Genomic DNA, 20037 nt, shown 5'->3' with positions numbered 1-20037 from the left:
CTTTTGCTGAATCCTCTGTGAGAATCTCAATTGTAAACACCGATCTTTTAATAGTTCACACACAACTCCTGTGGCTTTCGAAGGGCAATGTGCTTAGCAGTTTGTATGAACTGAAGTCAGAGTTAGAACTATTTCTTTTGAGTCAAAGGAAAGCTGAGCCTCATTCATCACTGATGTCAGTTTCATACTTTCGCTATCATACATTGCGCACTTCTCTGAAATCCTGAATAATCTAAATTCGAACGTACGGTGTAGCAACATCACAATAATGAATGCAATGATACCATAAGGGCCTTCTAAGGAAGCATTGCCTGGATGTTCCCATTACTAACTTTTCATCAATCCCTCGATTCACTGAACTTCAAAATCGGCAACAGTGCAATGTCAAGGAGTGGAGAGTTATCATCAGTTAACACCTCCAACAGCTTCAGGAAGAGTTCAGATTTTATTTTCCTTGTTTGTTTTCAAAAGACTGGCAGAGCAAATCAGCAAGTTCAGCCATCTCAACTGATGTGCAGGTACTTTCTGATGAAATGCTTGAGGATGCAAATGAATTGAAATGTGATTCGAGAACTAAAGAACAGTTTCAACAAATGGAGTTGGAAGAATTTTGGGCCATTTTTATCCCTATTAATACAAGATTAGTAAAGGAAGCCTTAAAAGTCATTGTACAGTTCTCATCTACATACTTCTGAGAGACTGGATTCTCAACACTGTCCATCATGAAAACACAACACTGCAGTCGTCTGAACGTGGAGAGTGATCTTAGATGTGCTTTATCTAGTTTGAAACTAAACATATAGAAGCTGCTTAAAGAAATCAGTATTCTGAATTTTTCTTGTAATTTTTAAAATGTGTAATATTAAAAGTGTTGTTCAAGTGAAATCAATATTATTAGGTATTAAACCAAGACACAAAGAGGTTTCGGCTACCAAGTTCTATGAAACACTACTTTTGCATTACTCTACCAATGATAACTCCACTTTATTAAAGTGTGAATTGTCGATTATTGTGAAATAAAATTTTTCGAAAAAAATTAAAAATTTCGTAAATAACTAAATAAAATAAATAATAGTAGGAGACTTGAGATACCCTGTGATTTCAAAGGTGGTCATCAGGCAAAAAGGTTGGGACCCATTGCTCTATACATACTTAAATTGGTCTTCATTGTACAATCGTCTATTAAAGACGTTTTCACTCGCAGTACAAAACCAATAAAAATACTGTTTGAGGGCCTCCTTGGGTTTGCTGCCAGACCCTGAAATCAACTTGATTCGATATACCGATGGTGTATCTCTCCGTCATCTTCTCCTGAGATTGGTGGGCTCATGGAGTGCCGAAATATCGAATCATGTTGATTTTATGATCCAACAGCGAAACCGAGAAGACTTCCAAGAATTATTATGCCCCGGGAAAGCCTATGAAGCCACAAAGTACTGTTTACTTCTACAGAGCACAACAAATGTTGTACAAAGGGCACTAAGAAAGTTTTGCAATATGACACTACAATGTCACAGGAGGCTGATTATTGCTGTGTGCTGAGAATGCTTCATACTTGCATTGTAGGCGCTCTGCCAAGTACGTGAGCACAGTCATTTACTAGCAGAGTCAGTTCGAAGTGTTTGCTACGGCATCGTGGTCACGAAGTGAGGTTTGGGCAGTTTTGCTGTACAACTACGAACGCGGTTTAAACATAGACCTATTCTTCGAAGAAATGACTCTTGCACTCGGTGATGTGTGGCCACATCGTACAACTACACTACAAGACATTAAAATTGCTACACCAAGAAGAAATGCAGATGATAAACAGGTACTCACTGGACAAACATATTATACTAGAACTGGCATGTTATTACATTTTCACGCAATTTGGGTGCATAGATCCTCAGAAATCAGCACCCAGAACAATCACCTCTGGCCGTCATAACGGCATTGATACGCCTGAGCACTGAGTCAAACACAGCTTGAACGGCGTGTACAGGTACAGCAGCCCATGCAGCTTCAACACGATACCACAGTTCATCAAGAGTAGTGACTGGCGTATTGTGACGAGCCACTTGCTCGGCCACCATTGACCAGACGTTTTCAATTGATGAGAGATCTGGAGAATGTGCTGGCCAAGGCAGCAGTCGAACATTTTCTATATCCGGAAAGGCCCGTACAGGACCTGCCACATACGGTTGTGCATTATCCTGCTGAAATGTAGGGTTCCGCAGGGATCGAATGAAGGGTAGAGCCACGGATTGTAACACATCTGAAATGTAACGTCCACTGTTCAAAGTGCCGTCAAGGCGAACAAGAGGTGACCGAGGCGTGTAACCAATGGCACCCCATACAATCACGCCGGGTGATACGCCAGTATGGCGATAACGAATACACGCTTCCAATGTGCGATCACTGCGATGTCACAAACACGGATGCGACCATCATGATGCTGTAAACAGAATCTGGATTCACCCGAAAAAATGGCGTTTTGCCATTCGTGCACCCAGGTTCATCGTTGAGTACCCCATCGCAAGGCGCTCCTGTTTGGTGCAGCGTCAAGAGTAACAGCAGCCATGGTCTCCGAGCTGATAGTCCATGCTGCTGGAAACGTCGTCGAACTGTTAGTGCACATGGTTGTTGTCTTGCAAACTTCCCCATCTGTTGACTCAGGGATCGAGACGTGGCTGCACGATCCGCAACAGGCATGCCGATAAGATGCCTGTCAGCTCGACTGCTAGTGATACGAGGCCGTTGGGATCCGGCACGGCGTTCTGTATTACCCTCCTGAACCCACCAATTCCATATTCTGCTAACAGTCATTGGATCTCGACCAGCGCGAGCAGCAATGTCGCGATACGATAAACCGCAATCGCGATAGGCTACAGTCCAACGTTTATCAAAGTCGGAAACGTGATGGTACGCATTTCTCGTTCTTACACGAGGCATCACAACAACGTTTCACCAGGCAACGCCGGTCAACTGTGTATGAGAAATCGGTTGGAAACTTTCCTCGTGTCAGCACGTTGTAGGTGTCGCCACCGGCGCCAACCTTGTGTGAATGCTCTAAAAAGCTAATCATTTGCATATCACAGCATCTTCTTCCTGTCGGTTAAATTTCGCATCTGTAGCACGTCATCTTCGTGGTGTAGCAATTTTAATAGCCAGTAGTGTATATTCTGGCTGTAAAGAGAATTCCAATGAGAACATTTCACTCTGGAAGACGCTGAAGGGCGGGAAGGCCACGATCATCATTTACGAAGAAAAACATTGGTGCTGTGAGGAAAATACTAGACGAAGATAGGTGAGTGGCCTATAAGTAGATACAGGATACCTTAGAGCTAAATGGATCAGCAATTCGTTCGATTTATGGGACATAATTGAGCCGTGTCCGCAGCTCGTGGTCTAGCGGTAGTGTTCTCGCTTCCCGAGCACAGGGTCCCAAGTTCGTTTCCCGGTGGGTTCAGGGATTTTCACCTGCCTCGAGATGACTGGGTGTTGTTGTGACGTCTTCATCATCATCATTCATCCCCATTACGGTCGGAGGAAGGCAATGGCAAACTACCTTCGGTATGACCTTGCCTAGTACAGCGGTGCGGGTCTCCCGCATCGTCCCCAACGTTCTGTCAAGGAGTATTGGACTTCATTATCATCAATCTAGAGTTCAGTTCGTGCGCAAAATCCTGCACCGGCAACACTTTCTCAATTATGGACGGCTATAGTGGCAGATGGCTCACTCTTTCTGCAGGGGACTTCAAAAGACCTTTCGAGTCTTTGTCACGCCGAGCTTCCGGGCAGGAGGAGGTCCGACATGATATTCTAAGTTATTGGTTCAAATGGCTTTGAGCACTATGGGACTTAAATTCTATGGTCATCAGTCCCCTAGACTTAGCACTACTTAAACCTAACTAACCTAAGGACATCACACACATCCATGGCCGAGGCAGGTTTCTAACCTGCGACCGTAGCGGTCGCGCAGTTCCAGATTGTAGGGCCTAGAACCGCTCGGCCACCGCGGCCGGCTCTGAGGTATTCTATTACTTGTGTCACCGCAGTGTATTTCTCGTTCAAGAGCAGTTGCGAGATTCTTATTCCCTTCCATGACACACAGAATCCTTGGCGAAGCATTAAGATCGCGTTTACCTTTACGTCACATCAACATTGACTCCTGGACTTTAACTTTAATCTGGATAGCTAAATCATTTTCTTTCGTTGGCATACAGCGCCAATCTAGTCCTAAAAATGGTAAAGGCCCTGTGATGATTTAATTATACTACCAGCACTGTAGGCAGAGAAGATCGATCATTCATTACCGCCATGCTGTCTCCGTGAATAGAAGGATAAGTAATCATAACACACAGTACAATTAAATGCACTCTCTGCCACGATTTCTATAGTAATTGGCAAAATAGGTGTGTAGATTATACCACTACTATTCAGTCTTACTTGGCTGCGAGTGGTACACCATTCCTCGTGTAGACGCTATGGGCCAACCAAAAGGTTAATTTCATTCACGGTCTGGTCACGCGCACCTCCTAACCCAACAGCTCGTGTCTACCACTTAGACACGTTTCCATGTCAACCCAGCCTATTGCGTTGATTCCATACAACCGACAGTCACTTTCACACCACTTCACCGCCGTAACTTACGTCACCCGTGGAGGGTCCCATGACCAGCTAGAGCATTGGTTCCCGATCTGGGGGTTATCAGTCCCCGAGGGGTGGAATGTAATTTTCTGAGGGGTAAAAACAAAAGAATTCTGTAGTCTTGGCAGAAACGCCAACACCGTGTTCCTAGAGGAGTCCGAAATGCACGCGTTTTACCTCACGCAGGCTGGCGTGAGGAGGGAGGAACTATACAGACGTGAGGCCTGGAACATGACAAGGAATTAGAATTCAGAAAGCGGACATAATTAGTTTGATACTTAACTTCAAACCATTAATGATGAACGTCGCTCTTGTCGGTACATGATTCACAATATTGTCTGTTCACAATTCATTCTAATTACCGTAGCAAATGACTTAGCTGAAGGCTATGCTAAACTATCGTCTCTGCAAATGAGAGCGTATGTAGGCAGTGAACCATCGCTAGCAAAGTCGACTGTACAACTGGGGCGAGTGCGAGGGAGTTTCTCTAGACTAGATCTGCCGTGTGGCGGTACTCGGTCTGCAATCACTGATAGTGGCGACACGCGGGTCCGACGTATACTAACGGACCGTGGCCGATTTAAGGGCTACCACCCAGCAAGTTTGGTGTCTGGCGGTGACACCACAGATTCAACTGCGTTTAGGTCACGAAACCAAATTATTTGTTACATATTACACATTGTTGTGGGGGTTACTGTTTATGAAACGTATGTATGAACACCACCTTTCTCACATAGACTCACTACACGCATACTTTGTACTTAGTACGGTGCATACTGGCCGATTTAAGGGCTACCACCCAGCAAGTTTGGTGTCTGGCGGTGACACCACAGATTCAACTGCGTTTAGGTCACGAAACCAAATTATTTGTTACATATTACACATTGTTGTGGGGGTTACTGTTTATGAAACGTATGTATGAACACCACCTTTCTCACATAGACCCACTACACGCATACTTTGTACTTAGTACCCTGCATCTATGACACTATAATTGAAACCTAAAAGTCACTTATAGTTAAATATCTCATGAATATGCCTCCTGTGAGTTGTAGGTAGTTCCTGCAATACATCATAAACTGCTTCGTTATTCACTTCCCAACAATAAGCGAACTAATTGACAGCACAACAGCAACTATGTAAATGGCTACTACTATACTGCTTTACGGCCTACTTTGTATTATTATTATTACTATTATTAGTGGTAGTCGCGCGACACAAAGCATTGGCAGCCAGTTCAGAAGGAGTCCAGCAGTCAAGTGACCTAAAAACATTGTAAAGTGTACACATTTTAATTTGGTAGATTTTAAACGGAGATGCAGGAGGTGGGTGAAGCAAGTGCCGGCAGGGAGAGGGCTGGTCCTGAGGAAACGTGTTTCCTAATAACTATTTTCCTCAATGTCGATGGTTAGTGTGGTGTGCATACTGTAAGACCTTCGGTACACGCACCATCAGATTATTTGACTTGTCGCTCTAACGAAGTAGGCGAGTGTTAGCAATATGTCTCGTGGTCTTACGGTGGCGTGTTTATCTTCTGCCGTTGGGTCAGACGATAGAAATGCCACTTGCACGCTTAGAGTAACAGATTGACGGTGACCAACTTTAAACAGAACTTGATTAATTTTCACTCACATTTATTAAAATAATAATAAGCATAAACATTACTTAACTTGATTCTGGATGCTGTTTACAATTGACAGTCTGAAGTTCCTTTGGTCTTGGTACGTTAATCTTATTCTCACATTTCTCTGATACTTGACAAAGTGTCTATTCATTTACCTTCATGGCTATGTACAGGAATATGGTAATCTTATTAGGCGCAGACTGAAACTTGGCTATAGACTGGTACAGACAAATGCAGACTAATGCAGACTGACTAATCGGAGGTCTGTACACTCGTTATAATACCTCGAGCGTTCAGTTATCACCGCGCGAGTGTGATCCGCTAGGAGAAAAGGTTCTACGTTAGCAGCAATCTCTTTGGCTGCGTTACATATTAATCCGCGGATCGGCGGAAGCAAAATTTGGTCCGTCTCTAAGACAGCGCCATCTCGTAGTGCGGAGACGGACGAGCGCTGCGCCTGCGCTGTTATGTTTAGCGGGGCGCACTCTATTGGGAAAGTTGTGTACGCGCTAACTACGCGCAACTATGTGCACAACAGTTAGCTTTCTTTTGTGAGAAGTAGTTTCGGGTAACACTCGCAACGCACTTTAATTTCTTTATCAATTTTATAAAAAAAAGGTTGTTCGAAATACACTGACTCAGTGATCTTAGTGATGATAGGCGGAGGGGGGGTCGGGGTGTATCTAGTATCTGATTGCTTGCACTCAGGGGTAACGGTCTCAGAAAGGTTGGGAACCACTGAGCTAGAGCCTGTTCTACTGCACTTAACAGCGCTCCAAAGCGAAAAGGGTAATCTTTTAAGGCGGTGACTAATATTTTTTCGGGGGAGCTAAGGGAGCGCCAACCTGAACGACATTGGAGGCTAACGCCGAAGCTGTGAGTGACGCAAAGACAAAAATAGCGCAAGGCTCAGCAGTTACTCCGCGGTCGCTTCTCACTCGAGTAACGAGGCGTTTTGTTCCATTGTGCCGACTAGAGCGGCGCAACACGCTGTGAAATGGTGCTAGGACGCGGCTGTTGCTTCCGGCGGGCGAAATGAAAGGCGAGCGGTCTCGAGGCGTACTACGGCGCCAATTAGATACGGGAAAGCGCGGGCTGCAGTTCGCTAACGTGGCATCGGCCGTAAAATGTAACAGGGAATGTAGGCAGCAGGAGAAAGTGCTCGGATTAAATTGGCTCCCTCTGAAGAAGTGGGCAAAATTTAATATGCGAGCGTATCTCCTCCAAGGAAAGAGGACGAAGAAAAATCAATACAAAAGTCAAAGTACCTTATGGGAAGTTTAGTATTTATTGTTTTTAGTGAAAGTTCTGATGGTGACTCTAATAACTATGACAGTATCAGTCTTTTTCATTACCGCTTTCACGTTTTCTAGGATTATATGGATTTATAGACATGTAAAGTTATGCAATGGTTATTTTCATTACTGTTTCAGCGAGAACTTGGATAGCGGGAAAACGTAAATATCAAATCATGAGACAAACAAGAGATAATAATTCCACATCTGGAAAACGCTTGGCATTATGCGCAACTGATTAAGAAATAAACGAAACATTAGATTCTAAAATGCGTTCAGGCAGAAGCAATGTCTTCCTTCAAGTTTGATATGAGAACACGAATCAAAAAATGATTCAAATGGCTCTGAGCACTATGGGACTTAACAATTGAGGTCATCAGTCCCCTGAAACTTAGAACTACTTAAACCTAACTAACCTAAGGACATCACACACATCCATGCCCAAGGCAGGAGTTGAACCTGCGTCCGTAGCGGTCGCGCGGTTCCGAACACGAATCAGTGCCTCCACTGAAATGAAACATAGTTCTCAAATGCAGCAACAGCCCCCACACAAAAACTAATAATTGAAAAAAACCGTCAAATACAAAAAAAAAAAACGCCCCGGCTGAAGGGAAACAAATAATAAATACACAGCTCTTTGCAACAGAACTCTCTTCTATGCTCTCAAAGTACTATAGGACAACACCAATCGATACATACACCAACCACCCCCCCCCCCCCCATCCCACATCTGTTGCGCGCACCAAACGAAACCATGAAAATCCACAAACCTTCAGTGACTTACACACACAAACAATTCAAAAAGTAACAAAAAATAAATGAATAAAGCAATAGTAATTAAATAAATAAAATCCTCACCTATTCTCTCTCGCTCTCTCTCCGTCACACGCACGCGCGTGCGCGCGCACACACACACACACACACACACACACACACACACAGTCTTTCAAATGGTTCAAATGGCTCTGAGCACTATGGGACTCAACTGCTGTGGTCATTAGTCCCCTAGAACTTAGAACTACTTAAACCTAACTAACCTAAGGACATCACACACATCCATGCCCGAGGCAGGATTCGAACCTGCGACCGTAGCAGTCGCACGGTTCCGGACTGCGCGCCTAGAACCGCGAGACCACACAGTCTTTCACATAGAATTAGTTAATGTTAGGCCTAACCATAACATTCCCACTCGTATAATTTCGATGTAAATAACTTTTCTACATTAGCTTCTACATGGTTGCAGATGACGAACTACGAAAGAAAAAAAAATGCAATTAAAAAAAAAGGAAAGAAAACGAGGAAAAGCACAACACGTGGTAACGAGGTGTATGTAGAAAACTCTGTCTGCTTTTCAACGACAAAGTTGCAACTACTGTCTTAAGAACTCAAATTTATATGTGCACAAGTAGTAAAGAGCATTTTTCTTGTCTAATAGAAAGAAATAAAGATGATGATGTTTGGTTTGTGGGCGTTCAACTGCGCGATCATCAGCGCCCGTACAAAGTCCCAATTTTTTTCACACTCCAATTTTTACATAGTCTAATCTAGCCGCTGTCACGAATGGTGATGATGAAATGATGACAACACAAACACGCAGTCCCCGGGCAGAAAATATCCCCAACTCGGCCGGGAATCGAACCCGGGATGCCATGATCCATAGGCAGCAACGCTGCTAGACCACGAGCTGCGGACGACAGAAGGAAATATACCTCTCTGATGATGCTAAAACTTCAGCGAAACATGCCTGGGAAATAGAAAAAAAATTATATTATGTATTGCTCAAAGTGAATCCCCTCCACAAACAAACCATCTGTAGTTAAATATATGGTCAAAGATGTATTGTACTATTTTACGTTTACGTCCACTAGGGTAATGACCGCCCCTCTTTAGCTGACGGATGTGACTTCACGCAGTGGATGTTTGAAGGGGCTCTGCAGAGCAGTTCTTGGTGGGCCAAATTCACTGAACTCATAGGTTACTATCCTATATCCATTTAAACCTCGATATATATAACACCAAGAAAATAAATGAACCCACTGACGATGGTGAAAATTCACCGAAAGAAGTTTGGGTGTTAAAGAAGTGCTACGGTCGCAGGTTCGAATCCTGCCTCGAGCATGGATGTGTGTGATGTCCTTAGGTTAGGTAGGTTTAAGTAGTTCTAAGTTATAGGGGACTGACGACCACAGGTGTTAAGTCCCATAGTGCTCAGAGCCATTTGAACCATTTGTTGAAGAAGAAGAATATGTGTTTGCTCAAGGCAGAACCATATTACTATGATTAATTGTTTGAAAGCTAAAATGGCAAAAACATAAGATGGGTCGTCAGTAAAGGTATATACTATGGTGCTAATAAAGTTCTATTCGCTGGACAATTACGTTTCTTGCTTTGTTAGAAGTCTGTGTGCCGTGCAAGGAAATTTATTAAAGAATGAGCATAGCTCAATCTGTCAACGGAGGGAAACAGTCCTGCACGCTTAGAAGAAACGACTGGAACGTTTACATGAAATACTTGAGGGGGAACATCAGTCACTATGACTACACAGGGGTCGAATTTGCATTCAAAATCCTCACTAACACAACTGCACAGTGTTGTTATAGTGTCGACATCTACCGTTTCAAAGAAAAGAAATGGCAACTCACATTTGATAAGCAAAAATTAAGAAAGATAGGAGTTTAACTTTCCATACACGATGAAGCTATTGGAGAGGCAACTCGTGCTCGGATTGGTGAAGCACGCGGAAATAAATTATCCGTGCCCTTCCCTTAGGACCCATCTCAGCGTCTACCTGAAGCAAATTAGGGACACCAAGAAAGGCGTAGTTTTAAATGGGAAGACTGGTATTTTAACCGTCGTTCTCCAGAATGATTTTTTTCAAAGGTCATTACAGTTTCGCAGTACCCGCCCACGCAAGAATATTCCCTACAGCACTTATGAGTCATTCAAGGAAATACTGTCCGTTTCAGTCGCGACGTTCCGCACTTACCGTTCTTCAGACGTACAGCCCACCCACGGTCATCCTGCAGACATCTATTTAAGGATCTAGGGATCCTCACAGTATATATATTCACTTATGAAATTTGTCGTTAATAATCCAACCCAGCTCAAAAGTAATAGCAGTGTGCATAGCTATAACACCAGGAGAAAGGATGATCTTCTCTATGGAGGGTTAAATCTGACTTTGGCACAGAAAGGGGTAAATTATGCTGCCACAAAAGTCTTTGGCCACCTACCAAACAGCATCAAAAGCCTGACAGATAGCCAACTAATATTTAAAAATAAATTAAAAGAATTTCTAGATGACAACTCCTTCCACTCATTGGCTGAATTTTTAGATATAAATTAAGGGAAAAAAACAACTTAAACATTAGTGTCATGCAATATTTTGTGTAATGTAATACCTTGTACAGACATCTTTTATTAACCCGACACGTTCCACATCATTACGAAATGTCGTATTCATGATCTATGGAACAAGTATTAATCTAATCTAATCCAACCTAATCTAATCAGCCACAGTCGTTGTGATGCTCTGGGAATTAATCTTTCGTTTTTTTTTTTTTCTTTGCATGAGGCATGCACATTTTGAGGGTGATGTTTCCCAGGCCAATTGCTCTTCCCGTGAGCTAGTTGACGGCCAGTGCCCTCGTCCATTTCCTGTTGCCTAGATGACGCGTTGACGCAGCGTCTGCAGTCCGTACGTAGTGCTCAGTAGACAAATACACAAAGCAGTGCACAGGGGAACGTGGTACACAACAACACTACCTCGGAATACGGGATAGCTGTCACACTGCACAACTTTACACCAGTGATTCTAAATACGGCGTTATTGTAAAACCACGAAACATTTTCAAAAATTCGGGACAGCGATGTGAGTAAACATAACGTAACAAATGATAGAGTAGATGAAATACGACGTGGTACTGGGCAAGATAAATTGTGAAGCCACCGACAGAAGCGTCACCGTCCTCTCAGATTCGACGCCTTAAGGATATCGTTTATGTTCCACCTCTAACACAGAACCTCGAGGACTTGCGACACTACCGCAGCAGCTATTCTCACCGCCACTCCTGATATGCGGGGTCGGGTGTGAGCAGAATTGGACTAGCTACTAGATGAGGCATTTATAAACACCGAGAGAAGAAAAAGCTAACTAACGTACTTTGAAAGTTTCTTTCACACAGCGTACCATTGGTCGTATAGATATTCTGAAATGTTTCATGGACTTCATAATTACTCCCTACAAGGGCCCACAAAGAAACCGCGAAGAAAAGATTAGACTAATTATAGCGCCCAGCAGGGCTGTAAACATTCATCCTCCCTGCAATCCATACTGCAGTTGAAACTGGAAGAAACCCTAACCTGAGGCACAATGGTAAGTTACCTCTGCCATGCACTTCACAGTGGTCTGTGGAGTATAAATGTAGTTCTAGAATTCCTCTGTTTTTACTGGAGTCGCCACTGTGCGAGGTAAAGTCGTACATTTCTTGACTCCGACTGAAACGTTGGCTCTCGAAATTAGAAGAGCAACGCCCCCTGAAAAGTACAACGTCGTTCTGAAGGCGACACCCACGGAATTTGAGAATTTCTGTTACACCCTCACACTGGCCAAACGAAGCACGACGTCTTTGAATATTCTCCATATTTCCCATCTATCCAATTAGGTAGAGGCCCAGACCTATACGAATATCTCTTTCCTGCCTAAATAACACTGCCTTACGATTTTTCCGATAAATCTTGTATCAGAAACAAACTGATGTGAACTTCCTGTAATGAATCTAACTTTGGTGCAGAAACGAGTGAAATGGTGAAATGCATAGCTATAAACTTCTTGGAAAATTTGTCCACGGAAAAAAGTTTGACAAACATCAGATGTGTTTCCAAATGTAGCGCACATTAAAGCTGTTTTTCTTAAGAGCTCCTTCTTTACTACATAGCATATCTTGAACAGAAATGAGTATCCAGTTACAAGAGCACACACACACACACTTATATATATATACACTCCTGGAAATTGAAATAAGAACACCGTGAATTCATTGTCCCAGGAAGGGGAAACTTTATTGACACATTCCTGGGGTCAGGTACATCACATGATCACACTGACAGAACCACAGGCACATAGACACAGGCAACAGAGCATGCACAATGTCGGCACTAGTACAGTGTATATCCACCTTTCGCAGCAATGCAGGCTGCTATTCTCCCATGGAGACGATCGTAGAGATGCTGGATGTAGTCCTGTGGAACGGCTTGCCATGCCATTTCCACCTGGCGCCTCAGTTGGACCAGCGTTCGTGCTGGACGTGCAGACCGCGTGAGACGACGCTTCATCCAGTCCCAAACATGCTCAATGGGGGACAGATCCGGAGATCTTGCTGGCCAGGGTAGTTGACTTACACCTTCTAGAGCACGTTGGGTGGCACGGGATACATGCGGACGTGCATTGTCCTGTTGGAACAGCAAGTTCCCTTGCCGGTCTAGGAATGGTAGAACGATGGGTTCGATGACGGTTTGGATGTACCGTGCACTATTCAGTGTCTCCTCGACGATCACCAGAGGTGTACGGCCAGTGTAGGAGATCGCTCCCCACACCATGACGCCGGGTATTGGCCCTGTGTGCCTCGGTCGTATGCAGTCCTGATTGTGGCGCTCACCTGCACGGCGCCAAACACGCATACGACCATAATTGGCACCAAGGCAGAAGCGACTCTCATCGCTGAAGACGACACGTCTCCATTCGTCCCTCCATTCACGCCTGTCGCGACACCACTGGAGGCCGGCTGCACGATGTTGGGGCGTGAGCGGAAGACGGCCTAACGGTGTGCGGGACCGTAGCCCAGCTTCATGGAGACGGTTGCGAATGGTCCTCGCCGATACCCCAGGAGCAACAGTGTCCCTAATTTGCTGGAAAGTGGCGGTGCGGTCCCCTAGGATCCTACAGTCTTGGCGTGCATCCGTGCGTCGCTGCGGTCCGGTCCCAGGTCGACGGGCACGTGCACCTTCCGCCGACCACTGGCGACAACATCGATGTACTGTGGAGACCTCACGCCCCACGTGTTGAGCAATTCGGCGGTACGTCCACCCGGCCTCTCGCATGCCCACTATACGCCCTCGCTCAAAGTCCGTCAACTGCACATACGGTTCACGTCCACGCTGTCGCGGCATGCTACCAGTGTTAAAGACTGCGATGGATCTCCGTATGCCACGGCAAACTGGCTGACACTGACGGCGGCGGTGCATAAATGCTGCGCAGCTAGCGCCATTCGACGGCCAACACCGCGGTTCCTGGTGTGTCCGCTGTGCCGTGCGTGTGATCATTGCTTGTACAGGCCTCTCGCAGTGTCCGGAGCAAGTATGGTGGGTCTGACACACCGGTGTCAATGTGTTCTTTTTTCCATTTCCAGGAGTATATATATACCCAGTTTAGTTGTTGGCTGTTTTGTTACTGAATGCAGAGCCATATATATATGGCTCTGCATTCAGTAACAAAACAGCCAACAACTAAACTGGGTGAAACGTCTTCCCCGACTTACGACGAGAACACGGCAAGTGCCATAATCCTATTTCCCAGAAGCTTCGCCCAGTAGTAGGAACGTCAAAATAAATGAATACACGTCTGGGATTATCTGTAGATACTCTACCTTTTCTGGGAAAATGAAAGTTGTCTTTGCCTTTTAGCGCACAGCAAGACCAAACGAAGCGGTAGCACAGCAGTTATCTTTCCATATTCCCACTTTCATGCACTCTGTTTGGAACTCGTTTATTGTTTTTATGTTGTTTCTTATTGTTTGTCGTATATCTACGCTTGCCCGTAGAAGATTACAATAAGGATGTGTGAAACGATAAATGAATGCACCAAATCTCGCTGCAGAACAGATATTAAGGAAAAATATAAGAATTAAGAACTCATATAAAAATAAAATATAGAACTATGAGGATTTAATATGATTGTAACCCCTGAAAATACCACAAACACATCTATTACGTAATAAATATGTGACATTTATCGTGAAAACAAGTTGTTCTTTAATAACTGATGTAACGCCCTTGTATCCCCCAACTTGATAACAAACATTCGTGTACTAACGTTCAACGGGCATAGGTAAATAATCGAAAAAATTAAAAAGTACAATAATTGGATTTCGAACCCGGGTCGCGACAGTGTGAAGCCGCTACACAAGCCAATGTGCTGTCGGTTCGGTTGAACTGATTGCGTTTTTGGCATATAAAGCACATCTAAGACTTTAAACGTCGTTTTCTCACAAACGTTCGAGTATCTACGAAGAAGACACATATTAGCTTAATCTGAACTCTCTTCCACTGGTGGAAGTTACTATGGCACTTGTCGTGTTCTCCTAGTTAGTATAATCGAATTATAGCGGGTAAGACTCTGAAGTCGATTTAAGGACGAGAGAGAATCAAAATCTTCTGTTACCTTGATTTAGATGTCCAGTTTTATTTACGTCTCTCCACGCAGATGTCCGGATTGTTATTCTATAAGGGCAAGACCAATACCTTCATCCAACTGCATCCAGCTGAGCCCTTGATCAGTTCAAAAATAGTTCAAATGGCTCTGAGCACTATGGAACTTAACATCTATGGCCATCAGTTCCCTAGAACTTAGAACTACTTAAACCTAACTAACCTAAGGACATGTCACAACACCCAGTCATCACGAGGCAGAGAAAATCCCTGACCCCGCCGGGAATTGAACCCGGGAACCCGGTCGCGGGAACCTTGATCAGTCACCGGTAATGTGGATGTCACCGAAATTTTAAAGCCTTTAGAATCTCAAAGAGAAAACCAAATGTTCTTGGGGCATAAAAAAAAGTATACGCGTTTGAAAATTTTACAATCAAGACAATCTTTTCCTATCAACAAAAATTAAATATCATCGGCATTCGAAATTTATGAAACATAAGCATAGATTATGTCAATCATAAGCAGTTCCATGTCGTGCTGATTTTGACCCAAGACTGTAGTGGAGAAATGGTGACACGAAGAGATTTTTTATTTTCCTTCTTTCCGACAGTATTTAATGTCATTCATCACATTTATGACTATTCTCAGAATCATACCAATGCTCTGGGCGCTTCAAATTGTCTAAAAACGGTGCAATACGCACATTTCCGCTTGTTATATTGTTGATAAAGGTAACGTTTTAAGAGAGTATATTATTTTTGTTTCTTAACCGAGCATGCTTCATCTGATTTTTTATGCAACTTCAGTCTTCACGAAGCAAATGATTAATAGCATAATTAATTACTTCTCTGCAAATAATTTATTTTGAGTTGTTTGATTTAGATAAGTAGTATCTCGAAGCAGTACTTGTAATTAGCTCATCATATTGTTAGTAGTAAGAAAAGCGGCTTTGAACTAGCAAAGGAGGAAGATAGATCAAATATTAACGACATAAGAACATCTTCATTTCGACAGAAGCAGCATGAATGCACGCAATATATAATATAGCAGTTTATAAACATATTTTGCAGCATAGCAGCTCCTTGACTAAGGAATAGAAAAGAAACTGTGGTTCCTACATTCAGTTGGAACTACGTTCATGAGTGACAAGATGTAGAGATGTGAGGGGGGATCCATCGCGTTCACAACCCCGTTGTGTAACAACGGAATTTTCTCAAGGAAGTGTAGCAGCGTGGATTCCCAACGCTATAAGTTCCCACGAGGAAAAGACTTGGGTACCTGTTGTCTCTTCCTACATTCCTGTTGTTTTAAATGACAATGAAAAACTTACTTTTTCGACTGCTGCTTAAAGGACGTCTCTAAAAAAATATGTATATATTGTTATACTGAGAAAGGTTTTCACGAATCAACAAATACAGCCAGCGTCTTGACTACAGCCACTGCAATGCTATTCAGATCTAGAAATTGAAATTTGGCCACAACGTCTCGCGTTAAATAGAGTGACTCGATATATAATAAATTGTTTCCCATATCTACTTAAATGTCACTCATGATTACATACACGACTTCTAAATTCACAAGCACATCTTGATAACACTTCGCTATTTTAATGAGATGAGTTCTAACATCTGTGTCACGACTTTAATGTTCATATTACGCTACGAAAAACGGAGCACAGAAAACTCGAAAACTTTGATACAGGTCTGCAGACTTGATTCAGACATACACTGAGGTGATAGGAGTCGTGGGATATCGATGTGAACATATACAGATGGCCGTAGTATCGCATACACAAGGTATAAAAGAGCGGTGCATTGGCGGAGGTATTATTTTTCATGTGAAAAGGTTTCTGATGTGATAATGGTCGCGCGATGAGAATTAACAGGCTTTGAACGCGGAATGGTAGTTGGGGCTAAACGCACGGGGCATTCCATTTCGTAAATTAAATATTTCGCGATCCATAATGTCAAGAGTGTGCCGAGAATACCAAACTTCAGGCATTACATCTCGCCACGGTTAAATCAGTGGCCGATGGCCTTCACTGAACGACCCGGAGCAGCGGCATTTGTGTAGATTTATCAGTACTAACAGACAGGCAACACTACGTGATAATCACCGAAATCAATGTGGGACGTAAGACTAAAGTATCCGTTAGGGCAGTGCGGCGAAGTTTGGCGTTAATGGGCTATGGCAGCATATGACCGACGCGAGTACCATCGCTAACAGCATTACATCGCCTGTAACGCGTCTCCTGGGCTCGTGAACATTTCAGTTGAATCCTAGACGATTGGAAAACCGTGACCTATTCAGATGAGGCCCGATTTCAGCTGGTAAGAATTGATGGTACGGTTCGAATGTGAGGCAGACCCCACGAGGCCATGGACCACGGTTGTCAACAAGGCACTGTGCAAGCTGGTGGTAGCTCTACAGTGGTATGGGCAGTGTTTAAATGGAATGGACTGGATCCACTAGTTCAACTGAACCAATCATTAATTGGAAATGGTTATGTTCGGCTACTTGCCATTCATGGACCTCATGGTCCCAAGCAGCGATGGAATTTTTACGGATGACGATGCGCTATCTCACTGGGTCACAGTTGTTCGCGATTGGTTTTGTAGAACATTGTGGGTAATTGGAGCGAATTATTTGGCCACTCAGTACGTCCGGCATGAATCCAATCGAACATTTAAGGGAGATATTCGAGAGGTCATTACGTGCACAAAGTCCTGCGCCTGCAACACTTTAGCAATTATGGACGGCCTGAGAGGAAGCATGGCTCAATATTTTTGGCGGGAACTTCCAGCGAACAGTTGAGTCCAGGCCCCGTCGAGGTGTTGCATTACACCGGACAAAAGATGGTGCAACACGATATGAGGAGGTACCTCACGACTTTTGTCATCTCAGTGTATAATATGCATCGCTGGTATCCGAAGCCTCACTGGTGCAGACACGCGGTGCTCTGTAAGAAGATTTAGCATGAGCCTACTACCCTAGGGCCGCGTCGGTCATGAAGTTTGTTCGGTACAGTGTGTTCACTTTTAGATGTCACAACACAACTGTTTTCATTCCTTTACTCACGTTAGTAGAAACTTTGTCAGAGACATTATATGGACAAACATAGCGTATAAGGGATTAGCTACAGACAGTGACCAGCGCACTATACTGATTACCGATGTTGTTAAATTCTGTAAAATAGGATCATGTACAGAAAATAACAAAATGAACAGGTGAAGAGAGTCATTAAAACATTAATTCCGCGCTGGTTTTACTGTAGGACGTTTTAGATTACCGTTACACAGCGAGTTATTTTCTCTGTCACTTGATTGCCTCATCTCACGAATGCACGCAACCACTATATACGTAGCCTTCTTTGATCACTTAATCATGGTTTGTTACTTATTAAACTCCTGGTATGTTACTTATTACGGTTTAAGAAATTCGTTACTTTTAAATCTTCGTTCTATTGCTGTAATTATTGTAACGGTGATTCAATGCTCTACTTCTGCTGTCTCTTAGTACTTACGAGGTGTGATCTCTCAGACCGCTCGAAAATTTTCGCTCACTGACCAAGGAATGCTTCTATACTCCCAATATTCTTTTAAGATCGTCTACCCTACAATCTTTGGCCATCAGCTGCATTATAACCTTCTTTATTTGTTGTTGACCCTTGTTATTGACACATGTTGGGCCGGCCGAAGTAGCCGCGCGGGTCTAGGAGCTACAATCTGGAGCCGAGCGACCGCTCCGGTCGCAGGTTCGGATCCTGCCTCGGGCATGGATGTGTGTGATGTCCGTAGGTTAGTTAGGTTTAATTAGTTCTAAGTTCTAGGCGACTGATGACCTCAGAAGTTAAGTCGCATAGTGCTCAGAGCCATTTGACACATGTTGTGGTTTCCTAGATCGCGTCTCGTGAACTACATACCTGTTTTCTGCAAGTGTAGTACGAAGCGTGTGCACAGGAACGTGTCAGTTTTAACAATCCTAGGTTTGAGGAAATTGTTAGTCGGTGGACGGAGGAAGATGTCAGTAAAACAATCAAGAAACGCCCGAAGAAGTGGGCGATTTTACAATAGCCAATGATCACAAGTCTGCTAGTGAACAAGAGATTCATTCAGAAGATCTTCAAGACAACTGTGTTGGGGACCTTCTGTTTCTCCAAAATAATACTTAAAGAGTTAGTTAAAATCATGTGTGTTCTGAATGGTGGTAAAGAAAATTGTAGTTCCCATCATTACATTTCAATTTTGCAGACCTTCTTTTTCTTATACCTGTCGTGGGCAATTTTTAAACGCAAATTTAAACCTTGTAATTTAATTATACGTGAACATTTACTTGTTACAGAGACACTATAATTTTTCAGAAAGTAAAATTCTATTCTATAACAGTTCCTTTACGTGCACTTCTTAAAAATTGATACGGAAGTATGTTATTTTATGTGATAAAAAATGAAGTACTACAGGCTGTATTTAATGTAATAAAGTCAACGGCTATTTAGACATCACTTAAATAATTGTACAAATAATTTTTATATAAAAATTTCAAATGATGTTGTGCCTTAAATTTCGGTTTGAATACAGGGGTCGCAGAGATCTATCTCTTCTGTATACACTACAGAAAAGTCATCTCGTGAATTAAGGGTAGTTGCTTTACCGCAAACTAGAACTACATTATATTACGAGAAAGATTAATGAAATGAAGAAACGTGTCAAAATAATGAAGATGAATCGATCATTGCAGTTATAAATATGTGATCAAGTAGTTAACTATTGACCATCAGCCATAGGTAGCAAAGACCTTCGCTACCTCTGACTGCTTCTGGAACAGCGCATTTCTCTTAAGTAAAGGTGTGATAAAAGTAAAAGAACAGCTGGAGATACGCTACAAAACGGTGTCGCATTTAGCATGTATGTTTCCGATATAGATGAGTGAACTACATTCCTGCTCCGTAAGATAACTTCACTTGGTACAAAAGAAGTCCACCAAGCAAATAAAAAACAGGGCGAAACTGAAATATGTTAGAACTAATTAAGTTACTATAATCGTTAAAAAGGGACGTCAGTTCTG

General features: G+C 43.2%; 1 protein-coding gene across 12 annotated transcripts in view; it reads right to left on the bottom strand.

Moving 5' to 3' along the window:
* The window catches only part of LOC126267997 (myosin heavy chain 95F), a 380222-nt gene that overhangs the window by 159186 nt on the left and 200999 nt on the right, over positions 1-20037 (bottom strand). The gene's annotated exons all lie outside the window — the stretch shown is intronic.

The sequence above is a fragment of the Schistocerca gregaria genome, chromosome 4 (assembly GCF_023897955.1).
Source record: "Schistocerca gregaria isolate iqSchGreg1 chromosome 4, iqSchGreg1.2, whole genome shotgun sequence".
NCBI classification, from domain to species: Eukaryota; Metazoa; Arthropoda; class Insecta; order Orthoptera; family Acrididae; genus Schistocerca; species Schistocerca gregaria.
Note: the sequence above shows the minus strand (reverse complement) of the source record. Positions and strands in the feature narration are given on the sequence as shown.